General features: G+C 39.6%; 1 long non-coding RNA gene across 1 annotated transcript; it reads right to left on the bottom strand.

The window, feature by feature from the left end:
* Positions 1-11,923: 11,923 nt before the first annotated feature.
* LOC134023356 (uncharacterized) lies at positions 11,924-15,536 on the bottom strand. Its single transcript, XR_009930767.1, has 3 exons — positions 15,400-15,536; positions 13,853-13,960; positions 11,924-13,723 (listed from the first exon to the last, which is right to left on the bottom strand). It is a non-coding gene; the product is annotated as an uncharacterized LOC134023356 (long non-coding RNA).
* Positions 15,537-19,074: the final 3,538 nt, after the last annotated feature.

The raw sequence follows: 19,074 nt of genomic DNA, 5'->3' as shown, positions 1-19,074 counted from the left end.
GCATAACACCCCTGTAAGTTGTTGCCAATAAAAAAGAAAGAGAGGAAAGGATAGATGAAAAATTGTGATACCCATCTTGAAAATCTGCATACCCCAGTTTTTTTTCTTCTGTATGCTGTGTTGAGACGGAGCTGTATGTGTCCCTGTCTTTGTGACTACTAAAATCCCCACAACCACATTATGCCTGATTATATCTCAATAGGGAATCATGGGACTGTGGGGGCAGGGGTTTGGCGGACAAAGTATTCCTGGAGGACAAAGAAAGTAGTCCCCGCGGACCTGTCCTCTCTTCCTTCCGCTTTATCACAATGTTCCTCCTCTTTCTACTCTATCATCTACGTTATATCACTGGCTCTGAGTCTCTGGTGTCTGGGAATATGATGAATGACAGTGAAGTGAAGGAGTGGTGATGGGGTGGGAACGGATATAGGAAAACAGAGAGTTAACATCAAAAGGGGATTTTCCTTTGTGGGATCATTTAAGTCATGGTGAACAATAATACTTCACTTTGTATTGTAGGCTACTGTAATGTTGGTTAAATTTGATGGTTTTGTTCTTCTTGGTCAATAAAATAGATGATGCCATAATCATGGAAATGTAATATATTTGGACTAAAGCTCAGTGATGTGATTTTCAACAAGGCAGAATGTGCCTTTTCAAAGGATGAGGTTATACCATATCCTTTTAAATTCCACACAAACAGGATGCATGACGGTTTAATTCACTGTAATAAATTGGTCCTTACACAAACATAGAATTGGGTTGTCTGAAAATCTGTTAAAATTAGGAACAAGGTCATTCAGTAAAAATGCTAACATCAGAGAAGCACATCAGGAACAACATGGAATTCAAACTTTTGCGCCAAGCAGCATGGAAAAGCAATGATTGTATGAGATGATTCCCTGTCTACGAATATATGTGTGGACAAAAACGTGTGTTCTTGGTCTGTTTGTCTTGCTCTCTGCCATGAATAGACATGAATACCTATAGATCAGTGGCAGAGTGTTCGTCTGCAGATCTAGAGGTTGTAGGTTTGAATACCTCAGTGCTTTTGATAAGAGTCTGCTAAATTAACACATTATAAAATGGTATCCAATCGATCAGCTAATCTGTGGAACCTCGTTTAATGTACAGAACAAAAGGTACAAGGCAAAGCTGTACAATTTGTCCAGCGAAATACTACATCCTATAAAAATGTCATGAGGCTTGGAGTACATCTCTAACCTTATCTTCATTGTTTTTGTTGATAGGAGAAGAGAGAGCAATCCCACACGGCGATCACTTCTTTGCCCCGTAGCAATGTTTATGGCGAGGATGAGGGTAAACAAAATTACGAGCGATGATGAGAAAGATAAGACATGGGAAAGCAGACGAGAAAGAGGCTATGGACTTCCGTCAAACCATCAAGTCTTCAGAGAGGCAGACCAGAGAATGAACGTAGGAGCATGAAAGCATGCCAAGCGAAGGAAGATGTAGCCGTATACAATCTGAGAAGCTGTGAAGGCTAATGTCCCCAAGTTATTCCTTTCCGCTGGCTCCAACATTAATGTTGCTTTGAAGTCAGATCTACAGTAGATACTGTTGGCCTACATCCCCTTGGATTGGACAGACATACAGGTTACAGTCAACAGACAAAAAGTCAAATAGGAATAAAGACCACAAGCTAATAATGTTTTAACGTTAAGGTTAAGGTTAACTCTTCATTTTACAGACGCTTTTATCCAAAACAACGTACAGGGTGATTTGACCATGGGACCTTTTGATCTGCACAAAAATGCTCTTCCACTGAGCTACACCAACCCCCCTTTATTTCTATTTTAATCGTTTTTTTCCGGTGAGCCAAATGATAAAATATCTGGTGACTTCATTAATCTGATATATTGCATATACTGACACATTTTCCATCAGATTTCTATATAGATTTTTTACTTCTACCAAACCGAAGCTATCACCTTTAGTGAATGCTTACATAATTCTGTGTGAATCAGAAGATGGATACAGATCAGTCCGCCCCCCTCAACACACAGACACTAGCACACACACACACATACGCACACGCTCCCTTATCTCCAGACTAGCATGCGCCCCAAGACTCCCTTAATCAAGACAAACGGGTGGGCAGCCCCTCCCCCCACACCCCTGCTTCATTCTATCTCCTCCCACTTAGCCTTCTGTGGCCGTTGGCTCGCTTGGGGTCCCACTATAATTGGTTTAGACATAATTTACTGTCCACTTGGTAATGTAGCATTTCAGCATCTGATAAAAATCATATCAAGTCACAGCAATGGGTGCCCCGGCTTGAAAGGGAGTCATTGTAATTGCTTAGATACCATAGGGGAGTTTCAGCTCTCTGTCTCCCTCAAAGTCTCGCTCTTATTGAGTCTCTCTTTCTCACTATCACACTCTGTCTCTCCCTCTTTCTATCTGTCTCACTTTTTCTTTTCCACTCTGTCTCCCCCTCGCTCTCTCACCACCAAAGTCTGGGGGGCCTCTCTCCCTCCCATTCTTATTGCTGCTTATTTTCACGGGTCAGGGAATGGAACTGTAATCACTGCTGTAAGAAAAAACTTAGCTCCACTCATAGGGGTACATCCCCTTTCTGTTTCTTTTACCCGTCACTCACTCTTTCTCTCAACCACCAGTTCATGGGGTGGAGGGGGGGGACAGAAAAACTGACGAAAAAGATAGAGTGGGGATGACGAGGGAGGAATTTGTCACGGAATTTAAGGCAAAGAAAAGAGCTGTCCAAAGACGTTGAATTGATGAAAGTTTTAATTATCCCTTTCTATTGATTTGGGGGTAATATAGTTTTTACTCTTTTACTTTAATGAGCCATGAATACTGCCTTAGGCAGATTATTTTGCCACAGTAGGCCCTAACCTTTATCATTGTTGTCATGCTTCCCTGTGTTCTTGTATTCTATTTGTACATGAATAAAACCTATAGATGTAAATCCCAGGCTTAACAATGTTAATAAATACTAGGTGTGCATTCTTATACTGTATTTAGGTAGCCCTAAGCAAATGGTGACATGTTTACAATCAACTTGACTAACTGTCCAATGATCTATTCAATGAACTACTCAACATGAAACCTGAATCTCAAGTCAAATCTTATAATGAAATGGAACTCTGTGATGTGATCCATATGGCTATGAAGTTTGGGTTCAATTGAGTGGAAGGACTTTCCTTCCGGACCTGTGAAAGCGGAAAAGGAGTTTATGACTCTGTTAATCCAGTGATAACACTAAGTATTACTTAGTTTGCAGGTTTTAAACGATCATTTTGCTAATGCATTAGGGAAAAATGCAATGTGTACTTAAAATACAAATTATGTCACACTATAATAAAAGGACTAGGAAAAAATACTCAGTGCTTGAAAAAGAAAAATAAGGTTTTAACAAAACCATGATGAAGTAAAGAATTATTACCATTCCAAGGCAAAAATGGAAGCACTTGGACACACACTTACATAATTTTAAGATAATAAAAATAACTGACAAAAAATATAGTCCACCTTTATTCCCCTTGTGGTATTTGGCTGTGATTTAGAAGACCACAAGACCACAATTTGCTTGTTTTTTTATGAGCGCCGCAAAATCTGTGTTTTGTCAGTGTCAGGAAGAGCCCTGGGTCCTGTTTAGGCTTTGTGCATGCTCTGTGGGTTCATGGCAAGAAAGGGAGGCCCAGTAGAGCCAGGCAATTCACTGTCTTTACCCTAAACTGTCTGTATTGGTATATTAGGAGCCAAGATAACTAGACAGGTGATCAAGTCGTGATCAAAGACGGAGGAGTTTCCACAGACTCTTTCATGTAAAACAACGCCACTGATAATACTAATTGTGACTGTCACGTTACAGTCACTTGAGTGGTTTCCTTTTCTTGTATCATCATGTCCTGATCTTTGTGGATTTTCTTTAAACACACTTTGAAGCTACATTCACCAGTGGTGGTTGCTGTGGCTTTTTTGATTAAGTATGTTAGTTCCAAAGCACACGACTCATTGACTGAATTCCAACCAAATACACACTGTGGTGTCGAGGACTTAAAATAAATTGAAACAAATTAATCAATATTACAGTCTTTTGATGCCATTGTCAATTCGTTTATTTTTGACAGATCCCTAATTTCTCCTTAATTTAAACTTTTAAGTAAAGCAAGCAGGAGCGTTTATTTATTTTCAGAAAATGCCGAGCTTGGCCATTGTCTGCAGCAGCTTTTTTCTTATGGCAAGGACCCAGAATAAACATGGATGTAAACATCACTTAGTTTAGCTGTAGCTCATTTGTCTAGACAAAATATTCACAAAGAAAAGTATCACAAAACAATGTAGGACAGTAATTGAACAAAGAGGTGCTTGTTTGAGGGGGTAGTTCCACCCATCCCTTGATCTGGTTGGTCAGTTGGGACTGAAGTGACATTGATGGGTGCTGTGTTTTAGCAAAAGTAGAACCATTTTGAGTTCAGAAAATTACCCAGGAGTACAGCATGGAAATAACACTGAAATCAATTTAAACCAATGTAAAATACACTCAAATCCTGTAGAAATTAGGTGGCAAAAACAAGACAGCTTTTACAATATTATCTTGGTGGACACATACCCAAACATTTTCCTGGGAGTCACCAATTAGGTAATACACTTTTTTAAAGTTTACTCACTCCCTTTTTATGACCCATAAACAGAGAACGATACAAAGATGATGGCGACGATACGCCACCACAAGGCTTGGTACACAAGTACAGCACTTAATTTGATAAACCTCCGTAACTACCTATTAACAAAACATAAGGCATAGTGGGTTGAGAGTTGAATGACTTTATTCAAAGGGCTGACTCCAGTGTCATCCACGGTTAACCCACTTTTCTGTAGCTTGCTTTAAGTTAAAGGTCCCATGGCATGAAAATTTCACTTTATGAGGTTATTTAACATTAATATGAGTTCCCCTAGCCTGCCTTTGGTCCACCAGTGGCTAGAAATGTTGATAAGTATAAACCAAGCCCTGGGTATTCTTCTCCGCCTTTCAGAAAATGAAATCTCAAACGGTCCTATCTGGAACTTTTCCCCTTATGTCGTCATAAGGGGAGAGGTTACCTCCCCTTTCTATGCTTTGTCCGCCCAGAGAATTTGGCCCGCCAATGAGAAAATGAGCTACGCGATACAGTTTTTTCCTCAAGAGACATCAGGGCTTGCAAATGACCGAAGCATGGCAGTTAGCCCCGCCTCTCTCCTCCTCATAGCATTTAAAGCTACAGACACAGAAATGGCACGTCCTAAGGAAAGCTCTTTGTGGGACTGCTCGTAGTGGCTGTAATTCTGCACCAAGGCTGAATATCGGGAAAAAGACTTCAGATACAGTATTAGGGGACCACTAAGGCCTATATAAAAGCATCCAAAAACAGCATGCCATGGGACCTTTAAATATGCCACCACAATGCTTGAGGACCCACAGGCCCGGTAGGTGAATGGGAATCAACAGGGATTCAATGGATACCAACTAGAACTTTTTGTAGAAGTTGTACACTAAATGAAAGGCAGGTTCACAAGAAAAAAAGTATGTTTGGAATTAGATATATGGTTTCCATGATTGTTTTAAAGTAAATAATTAAGAAAACTGTTCCCACCCACTTAGTAGATCAATGGTCTGGGTTCTATTTACACCATGGGCTATTAAGCCATCTTCTCTATTACACCTCTGACCATACACACAGCTGAAAAGTATTGCGCCTTGGGGGAAAAACTTAGGGGGAAAAAAGAGGGGCCAAATTGCCAGTTGAAATAACTGAAAAGGGGATTAACAGTGCGTGTGGCTATGCGGTTAACTGCCTATCCTCGAACTTGATAGATTTAACAACTTAATAATGTGTACAAAGGAGCGAAAGTGGTGCTCCAATTATGGTAGAACTTAAGTAAAATACAATCCTATCACAAGATAGCTCCAGGACTGGAATCCATTTCAGAAACCAAATAATAAGCAAAGTGTTTTATATCAGCTTGTGTTGTTTAAGATAGCTGTTGAAAAATCATATCATGTGGCAAAGGCAGACAGCATAATCGTCTATTAATCCAATTTAATGCACTCAAAACAGCATATTGAAACAATTAATTTCCAAACGCCCATCTAATGAGAATTACTACTACATGGTCAAGCTTTAATAATATTTGGAACTCCATTCCCCCCAAAAGTTCTGAAATTATATCCTGAAGGGAATCCCCATAGCTGTGTGGTTGGCACAATAAACTCAACACGGAGGGCCTCATTTACTAACAGGATTGCGCCCATTTCAGGCGTAAAATAGCGGGTAAAGACATAAAACCGTATTTACAAAGGCAGCGCACTTCAGTAAAAACGCAGATTACCGCTGCTGGGAGAGTATAAGGGAAAGTGGGTGTGTGCCGCAAAGAGATGGGAGGAGAAGTGTATTTCTTCCTTGTAACATGTTAATGTTAGCTGTAACTTCGTGAACCAATATTTCTATCTCCTGTTCGCTGAACCTTCTTTTTCTTTTCCTCGAATCACCCATGGTGGCAGTAACATGCAGGCGATTTCTCTCGTCTTTTAACGGCGCGTTAATTAACACTAAAGGGCGGAGTAAGGCGCTGATTGCCCAACGAGGATCTGGTTTGATAAATACCACGCAAAATGCGGAAATACACCGTGCGCTATTTGCGGTTGGGCAAAGGCGCAGATTAAGATGCGGTCGCAATCTTAGTAAATGAGGCCCTGAGTTTGAAGACACAAGCTGGACATGATCAAAGTGTAGCCTCTTGATAGAATTGTCAGATTACTTAAATAATCTCTAAATGGTTTTCAGACCTCCTCAAGAGTCAAGTGCAACTCTTGTTTTTGTTATGAACACTGTTGAGTTTAAACCCATTCACATAACCACCATGCCTCCCACACTGGCTAAACCTTCTAGAACTGTCAACCCAAGAGGGGATTAACTTCAGGCCAATAACACGCAATTAGATCAATGTTCTCCTCTTAAGCCTGTTAGTGCATAGTTGAGAAGCTAGTGGTCTCCCTTTAATTGTGTTTTCATTGACCAATGAGCTGTGGGTTCCTGGGGGTGGACAGAAAGTTCAGAAAGAACAGGGGTGGAAGTTAGGATACTAAGGAAGTCAGTGCATAGTAGGCTACTGTAGCATGCCGCAGCACCAATGGATTTTGACGTTGAGACCGGTAAAGGAGACTGAGGCTATCCTGGTCTCAGGCAAAGGATTTAACAGAGCCTCCTCAGTGTCCAATGATATGACAAAGGAGTGGACATTATTTTGCGGAGAAACTGACACTGCCTTTAATCTGGTAACTTTGTGTGCATCCCTTTCATGGGCGCGCTAATCCTGTTACATGCAAATAAAGACATAATCTTGAGTCTCCTCACCCCCATTTAGTTATCCCTACCATTCAATTGCAGGCCTTATTTACTATTGTCTGGGGGACCATTCATTGTGTGCTGAGTGACTACTCCTGCTGGGTTGTGTGGGAGAAGGTGAGAGGATTAAAAAACAAATCTATTATATTTAATTCCAGAAATATGAACACCTTTCCATAAATAACATCTTGTACTGACTTAAGGTATTAGTTGTTGACATGGTGCCTGTTATTGTGGGTGGAGCAAAACATTCTGTACCATGTTACCTTTCTAGGTCTCATATGAAAAGATTTCTTGACAGAAATGGGGAATAAAATATCAGATAAATACTATGAAAGGTAAGGTGTCAAAAACATAGATTGGAATGTTTAATCATACCTGTCTATGCATACACTTTTACTGACTATTCATAAACTCAGCAGAACACACCATACTCAAATAAAATGTAATGTATATAACATGTTTTCACGCAAAACCTTATGTTTCACTTTGGATAAAAGCATCTGAAAAATGTTTTATATAATTTTTTCATTTAAAAATATAACATAAGAAAATGTTACATCACTTCCATAGCCTTTTGGGTTGCGGAATAAATGAACAGTTTAGATATTACAGTAATGAAAATGATCAGAAAAACATCACATATTGACAAAAGAAAATCTAAATCACATTGATGACATTATACATGATGAGGATGAGTCTCTCCCACAACCCCTTCTGGAGGTGCCTCTGCCTCTTCTGCCTGAGTGAGGATGTGATGGAGAGCCTCTTATGATGGGCTCTTTCAAACCACTGGCAAAGGTATGGCATTCTGAAGGCTGAGAGCAATGGTTCGACTATCAGTCAACTCCTGGGATTGTGTATGTCTCACATAACACATATGTTACTGAATGGAGAGCATGGAACAAGGGAAAAAAGAGAATGGAGGGATGTCTAGAGCTGCATCATGTACAGAAAGACACTTTGGAAGTGTAACAATTTATACTCAGGCTTGTGATAATGAGTTCAGTGCATACAACTACTGTCTATTAGTGTCACTTCACCGTAGCTGGAATTTGCACTTAAACTGAGTTTGAGTAATATCAACTTAACTCATTGAAGTGAAGACCAACCAAAGAAAACCATTGAGCTGTGAATCAATTGAAACAGGCATCCCAGTTTTTCAATAACAACCAAATACTGTACATCTCAATACCATTTTGTTGTTTGGTTTGGAGGGTTGATGGATGTGTGTGTTTTTCCCTCTGTTATTTTTTGTCTAGATTGCTGGTGTAGGGGTTGGGGGTGATGCCGAAAACATAATTGGCATGGCCCCTGTGACACTGTCTGTCAAGACTGAGCTCTGACTCTCTTCTCTCACTGTGTGCGTCCACAAGTGAGGCCCCTGTGATGTTTCATTAAACAAGGAGCAGGGGGCCCCTAAAGAGATGTTTGTGCAGCCTTCATGGCTCCACCACACAGCAAGGAGTGCGCCGTCCATCGCAGCCCCCGCGTGATAACACCACCCTGCATTTCACGACGGCCCCTGTGTAAGCCACTATGCAAGTTTGTGAATGTGAGAAAGAAAGGATGAGAGAAAGACTGAGAGAGAGAGAAAGACTGAGAGAGAGAGAGAGAGAGAGAGAGAATGAGAGAGAGAGAGAGAGAGAGAGAGAGAGAGAGAGAGAGAGAGAGAGAGAGAGAGAGAGAGAGAGAGAGAGAGAGAGAAAGACTGAGAGAGAGAGAGAGAGAGAGAGAGAGAGAGAGAGAGAGAGAGAGAGAGAGAGAGAGAGAGAGAGAGAGAGAGAGAGAGAGAGAGAGAGAGAGAGAAAGACTGAGAGAGAGAGAGAGAGAGAGAGAGAGAGAGAGAGAGAGAGAGAGAGAGAGAGAGAGAGAGAGAGAGAGAGAGAGAGAGAGAGAGTGAGAGAGAGAGAGAGAGACTGAGACCGAGACTGAGACCGAGAAAGAGAGAGACAGTTTGTGTGTGTCTTAAAGTGCTGTTGGTTATTGTTTCAGATAAAGTACTGTTGATGTATGATTACTCGTTTTGCAAGTCAAGCAAAAAGCGACAATGCCGTAGACACTTTCTTGTTCACTGTGTTGTATGACTATTTTAATTAGGGCAAATATTTATTTTGAAACTATATATTTAGAATATAAACTGATCACATATTGCCTCACTTCAAAGCAACATATTGCCTTACTGAATATAGCACAATGGAATCAAGAAAGCTTTTGGTAAACAATTAACAACTAAAGCCATGCACAGTCGTGTAGTGAAACCAAATAAAATGTTTAAATTAATTTTAAAAAACTGGTGTCTCACAAAAAACATATGGTCATAATCATATACTTGCAGAAAATACTTGCATATAGTTCACATTAGATTTGATCAGTGCACACTAACTGCATAAATCTATTCAGGAACCAAACCAACTTGAGTATTCCTAAAAGGTAACTCAAAGAAAGGTTGTGTGCCTAAAAGGCATGGTGTTCGGTGTTCTTATGCAGGGATCTCATTTTGGACAGAGATAATAATCACACTTTATTATGTTAAATGAGGGGATGGGAAGATAATATAAATCATGAACGACTTTCCATCTCTTTCAGAGAGCAACTTTTGCCTTATAAGGCCTTTGAGGCACAGAGAGAGCATGTGGGATGAGAGGGACCCAGGTTGGTGTACTTTATAATATCTTGGCTGTCCTACCTATCGACTATGAGGATTATTTTCAGTAAGAATTATGGGGTTCCAGGATAATACTGTTTGTCTTGGCAATGATAGATTGTGTTCACAGTTAACAACCAGAACATACTCATTTATACCTATTTTACTAGAGCCAAATACCTCCAAGTTAGATCAGGTCTGTGCATTTTCTCTATTACTTTATCAGCAATGGTGACCTTAAATTTCCATACACAACAAAACTAAAACAAAAGGATTATTTGTTGCACATGGAACCAAATAGCTTGGTTATGGTGACAAACAGTCCTATGTACAGTATAATTATTATAATTGTTTATAATTATAATTTGTTTTTTCTTTTTTGTGCAAAGGACCATGCATGAATAAAAAGTTCATAAATAATTATATAAATCCTACAATCATCAATGTATCTCAAATATCTGTGCATGTTTGCATACAATGTAATTCATTTTAAACTTTAAAAGCATACACATGTATCTCTGCTATTTAAAATGTTCTGAATTATTTGTAATTCAGCTGTGTTTAGCACTGTGGTCATCTGTCCATCATGAGTAAAGAATTCACTGTGATATTGTATTTGAGGTAATCTTATTGGAAATGACAAACATTGACAACAAAGTATTTGCCCCTTTAATAGGCTCCAAATATCTATTTATGTCTGTGAGCAATTAGCTCATGGGTTTGCTGAGAATCCATTGTTTTGGTTCCTGGCAGCTCAGGAAGATAATGAACCATAATTGTTGAATGACGCGATAAATGCAAAGGTATATTGTGGCACCGCAACAGCTCTGCAATTATCTTGCTTTTGACATGAACGCTCTCGTTTAATGATGTCATGGAAACATGATGCAAGTTCAACTCCACCCCATTCCCCTTCAAATGACTATAACGTCCAAACATTTCCTTGAATTAAGTCCAAAAACATTCTGAGGAGTAAAAAAGAGGTTGAGGAATGTCTGTCATGCACTTAACAGTCAGCCTTAACATACTTTTAAATGTCCTTCGTAGGAACATTTCTGGCCAACTGATTTGCATTCATCTTCGCAGAAAGGAGAATTTATAGAATTTGATTTAGCATTTGAAACAAAATATAGTATATTATTTTACTTACTTTTGGAAGGTTTTTACAAAATAATATATATTTACCTATGATAACATTTTATGAAAAGATTTGATGTGATTATGCCTGGTTTTAGACACAATGTGGCATGTAATGCTTAACTTTGAATGCATAATTGGTTGTGCATAACTGTATCATTTCCATAAGGCTTTCTATTTTAGATAAATACAATTGGTTAATTAGCAAACTATCTTTGCGTGACTACAGTAAGTGAGTGGCCAGTGAAACTTTCTCTTGCAGGCGGAGTGACTGAAATATACATTTTCTGTTTTCACTTAAATCTGTCTTAAAAACCAACATTTACAAGGTGCCTGGGCAAAGCGAAGCAAATTATTGGTTTATTAAGTGTTAAAGGCTACTGGTGTTTCAGTCACCTATTACAAGTATGCAGTAAAAATGTGTCAAACAAATAGCTTCTTTCAACTTAATTGAATGGAACTGAAAGGCATGGAACACCTCTCAACAACCTTGAATCACATTGCTTTTCATTGAATCAAACTCAAAACCAAAATCTCTATGGATTTAAGAAATGTCAGATTACAGTATTTAAATGACAGTAAAAACACCTCTATGATTCAACATTGCGAAATATGAGATTAGCCTAAATGTCTCATTATCATTACATACGTTTAAAGTTGAATACATAAACACGCATGCACACACACACACACACACAAACATGCATAAGATGATCCACCCAGTTTTAGTTCATACTGTAATACTGCCATCTAAAAGTCAACTCATCTAGCTGGCCACATGTTATGATTCCCATCACTGATCACTGAGCACAAACACACAAACAAACCATAAGCAAAAGGCCACTGCCATAAATAAACTCAAAAATTAGTGAGGTTGACTTTTACAATTAGGACTGCAAGGGAAAATATATCACTGAGAAACATTTGAATGTGTTTCTGCTTCGAGGCAACAGTTTTCAGCCAGATCATCTTTCCACTGTGGATCACTCAAAAAGTGCAAGAGCAATATACTTGTGGAGTTATAATTTACTAAGCCCGTGGCTATATGAAAAGCCAAAGGGGGTGTTCAAAAACGCAAAGCCAAATAAGAAGGGTTATTTTTCAAACCTTCCCCTCTCGATTTTGTAGCAATTAATCTGCCCAATTTGATTATGACCTGCACAAATTAAACAATAAAAAACTGTCTAATGAGGAATTAATTATGAGGAGCAGGAGGGGAACCGGGCTGGCGCGGCAGCCATATATCAGCAGGGGTGGCAGACAGTGGTAGCCCATAAGAGAGACAAAGAGCCTTCCCGTCCATGTGGTCCCGCACTGATAGGACTCCCTCGTCACAGATCAGTAGATCCAGAGCCCTTCCAGCCTCTTAAACAGGCGGCGGTAATTGAAAGTGCCAAAATCAATAGCGCTGACAGGCCTTAATTAAATTAAATATGTCTCCCTGGATGGGGAGGGGGGTTCTGTAGTGGTTGTGCAGTGAGGCCGAAGTGACCTTAGAACTGGGGAGTCGTGTGTGTGTGGGGTACACATGCATATGTGTATACATGGGATGCACTATGCCAGTGCTAGACAAATAGTGTTAGAGAGAGGTAGCATCAGACTCTATGGGTTGTAATCAGCATGAACATCTATATAAATATAATCCTTTAAAAAGGTTAGTGTGTGCAGCAAATGGGTGGGTATTTTGTTTTGTAGACATTATACCATGATCCCAGATCAAACGTTGCCATGAAACCAGGTTGCTGGGATCACAAAAAAACAAAAATCAACTGTTAAAATCACCAATTTTCTACTTGATGTACAGTATGTATAACATGTGCTATTACCATTACAACAGTTCTTACACATCACATGTCTTAATCCATACAAACATCTCGCTTTTTGTAGAACTGCACCAACAGACAACAATGCCCTACTCAAAACAAGTTAGTTTGGTCAGTTTGGGGCAGATAATTGCTCTAAATGGTTTCTTAATCCCTTAATAAGGCACTGAGCAACAAATGTACCCAGTCCAACCATCTACTTTCAAGCAGCATTCACAGTCAGAATGAAAACCAGACACTTTAATTTAATTTCCCTTTTGTGTACAATCAAGTTCCCTATTCTCAATCTCTTTTTAAACGGACTTCAAGGAAGAGAATAAGAAACAGAAGGAATATTCCCGCAGCATCTATTTCACTTGGACCCCTGATTTGTCAGAATTCCTCTGTTATCCTGCAGCTGACTACTTTGTGTGGGGTTTGCCTCTTGCCCCCTCTCTCTCCCATTAGACTTCTATGGGATCTATTTGACTTTACCCTGATCCCGTTGACCATGGGGGAACATGAAGAGGTAGAGGACATCACCTGTGGTGAAGCCCAACTCCTCATCATTTCAGGCTTTGCCCACATTTAAAGGATTAGGGACAGTGGAGTCAGCAAGGGGTCACTGACAGTTCTCCTGTTGGGAAAGGAGGGAGTGGAGACAGGGGTTGACGATGGGGCTAGAAGCCTCAGCCCCCTCTGGATAAACTTGGGCTGCAGACTGTTGAGTCTTGGGAGATTATGTTGGAGCCAAGACTGCTACACTGGGGGATCAAGAGGACAGGGGAGGATGAGTGTTACCACCCAAGCACCCCCCCACTTTTCTGATATTTTGGTTGTTTTTGTTTGCTCATGTCTTGTTCCATGCCCAGTGCATAGAGAGAGAGACCAACCCAAAACGCAAGCCTGAGCTTTGTCAAAAACGGTCTGAAAGTACACAGTGTCACTGGAAGGCCATGGTGGAATTAATGTGACAATACTTCAGCGTGGACATCAAATGTCTGGGAAAAAGAAAGAGTACATGTTGAACGTTACATGACTTCTGGTGTAAATTCATAGTGGCATTTAGTGTCAACGCTGATTGTGATCTTCTTCAAAACAATCACATCTTCCGCAGCTCAAATGCTGCTCTCAATCTTGATTAAGGTGAAGGCCAAGAGTAATGTCTTTAGAACAAATGATGCAGAAAACAACATTTCAGGAAGAATGATATATATTGGTATCTTGGATGTTCCATCACTGATTTAAAATTGCAGAATTATCACGTTACTGTACAAAATAGTAAAGTGGGTACTTTTAATATAATGTCAAATAATATGATATAAACACAACCACATCACATTCAAGAAAGATTCTATGTTGTTACAGACAACAGGTAGTATGCAGAAAACAGGGTTATGATGATTGATTCAGAAGATTACCATCAAATTTGGACAGGAGAGCTCTTCTGAGCAGTTGATTGTGATCGTAACTTGGTTAAATCTAAGTTGATCAAACTAATGAACAGTTGATCAAAATGTAAATAAATGTGATATAGGACATCAATGGTGAATAAATATAGACATACATAGCTTCTAAAAAGAAATCAATTTAAACAACCTTGTGATCATTTATCCGTAATTGTTTCTAAGATCGCTATTTATTCAGCAGCTAAATTATAATGGAAAGCTTTCTTATTTATTTAGATCTATCTGCACATTTGTATTTATTGCTTGCTTATTGCAATAATTTGTTGGTGCAAATATTGGTTGCTATGTGCTTATTACTCAGACATATTTAATGACAAATGTTCTCAATTAACATGGCCCTGGCGATGGATTGAGAATCCATTCACTTATAAAACTACTTTCTGTGATTTGTCGGTTAATCAATCAATTTACGTGACCTATATCACTTTAGCCGGACCAATGGTTTGCAAATGATTTTATTTATATGATTTTTGTTAAATGATGGGAGAGAAATAACGTCTGATAATTCAATTTCACCCCAATACCTCTGGTAATTGAGATGTCGTTGATTGAAGAATTGGATTTTGAAGATTTCAGAGACCCATGCAATTGTATCTAAAAAGTACAGATGATAGGGTAGAAAAATTAAGGGCGTGTCAGATTGCGTTCACATGTTGAAATTATTATTCATTAAATGTCACCTAGAGGTCAGAGTTTGAGAGATATACGCGTCGATGCAGTTAGAGGGGGTTTGTGTGTGTGTGTGTGTGTGAGTGTGTGTGTGTGTGTTTGTGTGTGTGTGTGTGTGTGTGTGCGTGTGTGTGTGTGTGTGTGTGCGTGTGTGTGTGTGTGTGTGTGTGTGTGCACGAGTGTGTTTGTGCTTGTGAGACAGACAGAGCGATAGAGAGATCAACGCCTCAATAAATGCAAATGCTTATTTCATGAAATTTTGTATTTTACACAATTACTTACTGTTAATTTGTATTACTTACTGTTTTATTTTGTCTCCGGGCCATTTTGGGAATGGATATTCATTACATGGCAAATCCCGAGACATTGACAGGAGCCTGATGCGCATTGGGTCCACGTTCCTCCAAAGAAAACTAGGTTAGTAATAGCCTACATCTCGATAACTGTCATTTCTTCACAAATACCCATTAGGTTCATTATAAATGTTACAACATAGGCGTGATTTTTTTTTGTTTTGCTTTTTTACTTAGCTACAATCCTTTGGACTAAATGAAAGGTTTCCATTACAGACGCCGCATAACGGATCTCTTCGTTGCAAACACGACAGGCGACCCAAACAGCACCTTGACTGAATTCGCTTGGATTCCCTGGCGATGTCGCTTTGCAAATTATTATCGTTTCCAAGCGTTCTGAGAGATGTCATTTAAATATTTCTGTGAATGACTGCTATTCAAACAATATGATAACCCGCTGAGTCTTCAACAACCGAAGTGAAACTACTTTTCTTAACCTCCAGAGATTTTTGCCATCACCGTGGGGACACGCTTTTCCCTGTCACCAGAGGAAGGTGAGAAGATGAATGAGTCTTCAGTGTTTCTCCTGGAAGGCGATTACTGATTACTTTGGATACTGTGTCATACTACACTCCACGTAGTCTATAGCCTCTCATTTGATAATTTTACATGACTTGTTCACACCTTTATGCTTTTGCGCTGTTGGGTAGCTGGTGAGGGCAAGAGTTAAAGCGCAACTCCAGGCTAGTCAAATAATGTGGTCAAATAACGTCGCCTGTGTCATGTTTATTGTCAGGGTTTAGGCACGAGTGCTTTTTATTTACAAGTCATGAAAGCAAATAACGTTTAATTATCTCAGCGGATAACCATTTTATAACTAAATGTGTATCCCCAGATTTTTTATAAATACATAATTGTACACAGAGTAGCCTACAAGTAATTAACTATCCTAGAGGGTTGGACAAATTGTGATACTGGATGGAAAATAACCGTTTTAGTAGCTATGGCCTACGTTTAAAGCCCTGAAACGTAAGTTGTATTTGAATATTGCTGTAGGCCATTAGCCTATGCCTTAATTATGCAATCAATATATAGTGTAACATTATGATTATTTTTAACAGTTTTTTTGTTGTTGATTTAAAATAGCACTGTCCTTTTCTCACATGTAAAAAAACTGTTTTTCGTGAAGGTCCTCCGTTTCAAAAAGAGAAGTGACATGCACCTGTCAAAAAGTATGAATTCGACGCCAGGCAGGCCTGAAAACCTTGAAGTCTGCATGGCATTTTGGAGGTTAAATGACCGTGAGGCATTGTTACTTACTGGCAGCGAAGTGGCTCGTTACGCCTGATTGAGCTAATTGCTTTGAAATAGGACACATTATCTATAATTGTGGGGATCTTGGTGGAGACTGTCGGCTGTCTCTTTCATCTTTCTGAAGTGCATCATAATGCTGCGATCAAATTAAATTTAGGCCACTCAAAATTGGGCATTCCATCCTGTTCTATAAGCGCTGGTGTCTTAAAGTCACAGCATCAGTGACTGATGTGGAGTTGTAAACAAACCACATTTTGTTTTGCGGCTTTGCCATCTTGCCATTGGAGTTGTAGATGTTTTTGCCCACTAATTTTGGTAAATTCGCAAATGTAAAATAAATACATAAATAACAGAAAATATACATGACAAACGATTATTTTTATTGATCATGCCCCAAGAACTGTTACCAGAAAAAAATGATTTACTTTCATAGAATGCATGGACCAACATATTTTGCTTGAAAATGCTTTTTGACATCCTCAGTGCCTTTTATGTCGCTTCAGTCTAAACGGACAGACTCTGCTTGAAGAGGCCAAAGAAAACGGTCATAGGGGACCACAATGGCCCATTGTATCCCGTCCTTGCCTATTGACTCCGTATCAAAGGTAGTTTATAAAGTTGAACAAAGCCTCAATGAGGCTTACAGTTATTTTCCATCTCAGCTCAACACTCGCCTTGAGATTTAAATTAAACGGCATTGTAATCTGTTCGCCATGGCACATCATTGTTTTGAAAGAGCAGTGTTTGGGATGCTAATTGCCACCAACATTGTTTTCCCGAAACGTTATCTTCTGTGGACAACGTTAATAAACTGAGCTACACAAGAGATATAGCACACAAAGAAAAGAGTAGGTTGAATTTCAAGTGTCAGTTTTCTTTCACTTTCCCCTTTATCCCGTAGACACAAGGAATGCAGTAAAGAGAACAGCCGCCTGAGCACAGGCGTTGATGTAATGTATATTTGTGCTTACTCTTTTTTTACGTGAACACGAAATAAGGTGCAAGTGCGCGCGAACCCCAAGGGACATTCGACGACGCCACTTCAGACAGTTGAGTGGGGTGTGAGATCACAATGACTTCAAAGGACGATAGGGGTAAACACGTGTGCCACTCATTCCAGGTTAGCCTTAAACGTTTCCAAACATGTACAGCGTCCCCCATACTTTCCTGGCTGGACTCCCCTGTGTATTCTTGTATCTTTAGGGCCTTGGCAATTCACACAGAAATGGTCAAAGGTGAATGAAATATAACTTGCATGCAAAAACTATTCACCTGCTAACAGTACAGAATACAGCAGTAAATTATTTTAATGGGTTGAGCGTCACTCTTAAATCATCCTGCTACGCTGATGTTGTATTTGTTCCACAAGTGCAGGAATGACTACGTGCAACGTCAGAACTAAATCATGTTCTTGTCTGGCTGTATCCACAGTTACTTCCAAAGAATAATTTTCCGAGTAGGCCTCGTCTATTACTCCAGCTCCAGCGCTCATTGAAAAGGTTGGATATGGCGTGCGATCAGCAGAGAAAGCTAATTTTTCAGGCTGAATAGCCTAATGTCCCAGGGCTAGGGCGGGCAAGAGGAGGCGGGCTGCGGTCTGGATGCGGGTTAAAGTTTTTCAATAGTCTCTCAAAAGTCAGTGTTCTTTGATCACGCCGCTGCTGGCGCCTAAAAACAACCTTACTTGTCTGCATATTAAGGAGACTGACAAATCGTGGCAGATTGTTTAGACTTAGTAATTAGCAATGCAGAAGCTCTCGAGACAGTTAAACACATTAAAGGCCATACACTTTCCAGATTTCTAAATAGGCCTAGATACATTTTTAACATGAAGATGATTATGAAAACGGCAGTGCGGTCCTGCGCAAAATAGATGGATATGGTAAGCCCAAGGCTTTCATATCCCATATGGAGATATACATCGGGTATCTTATATCTGGAGCAGCTTGGAGTTTATACACAGAGAAGACAGGTGAAGTCATTGGTTAAATCTAAACTGGCTCCACGTTCCTCCTCCCCTTCACATTTTTTTTTACTTTAATGGATGTAGTCAAAGAGAAAAATCCCAGTAATCCCTCCCCCAAGCCCAATTATTACCTCTAAATGATTGCGAAGGTCTGTGTGTTTCAATACGATTAGAGCCCCGCAGCCATCAATAAACATTGCTCGGCAAGAGGTCGAACACATAAAGGAAGGCAGTAAACGTTGTGCAACATTTGAGACCAACTTTTTGTTACAGGTTCGACATTCATAGAGTAAAGTCAGGCTGTCGGTTACACAAAGTGCCCTATTAGTAGCATATACCGTACTGTATAGCTAGAAAGCTTCAAAATCCATATTATTGTTATCCTCCCAACGTTCTTTTTGACA

Source organism: Osmerus eperlanus, chromosome 1 (genome assembly GCF_963692335.1).
Source record: "Osmerus eperlanus chromosome 1, fOsmEpe2.1, whole genome shotgun sequence".
Classification (NCBI taxonomy): domain Eukaryota; kingdom Metazoa; phylum Chordata; class Actinopteri; order Osmeriformes; family Osmeridae; genus Osmerus; species Osmerus eperlanus.
The sequence above is the reverse complement of the archived record's forward strand: the minus strand, read 5'-3'. Positions and strand labels throughout refer to the sequence as shown.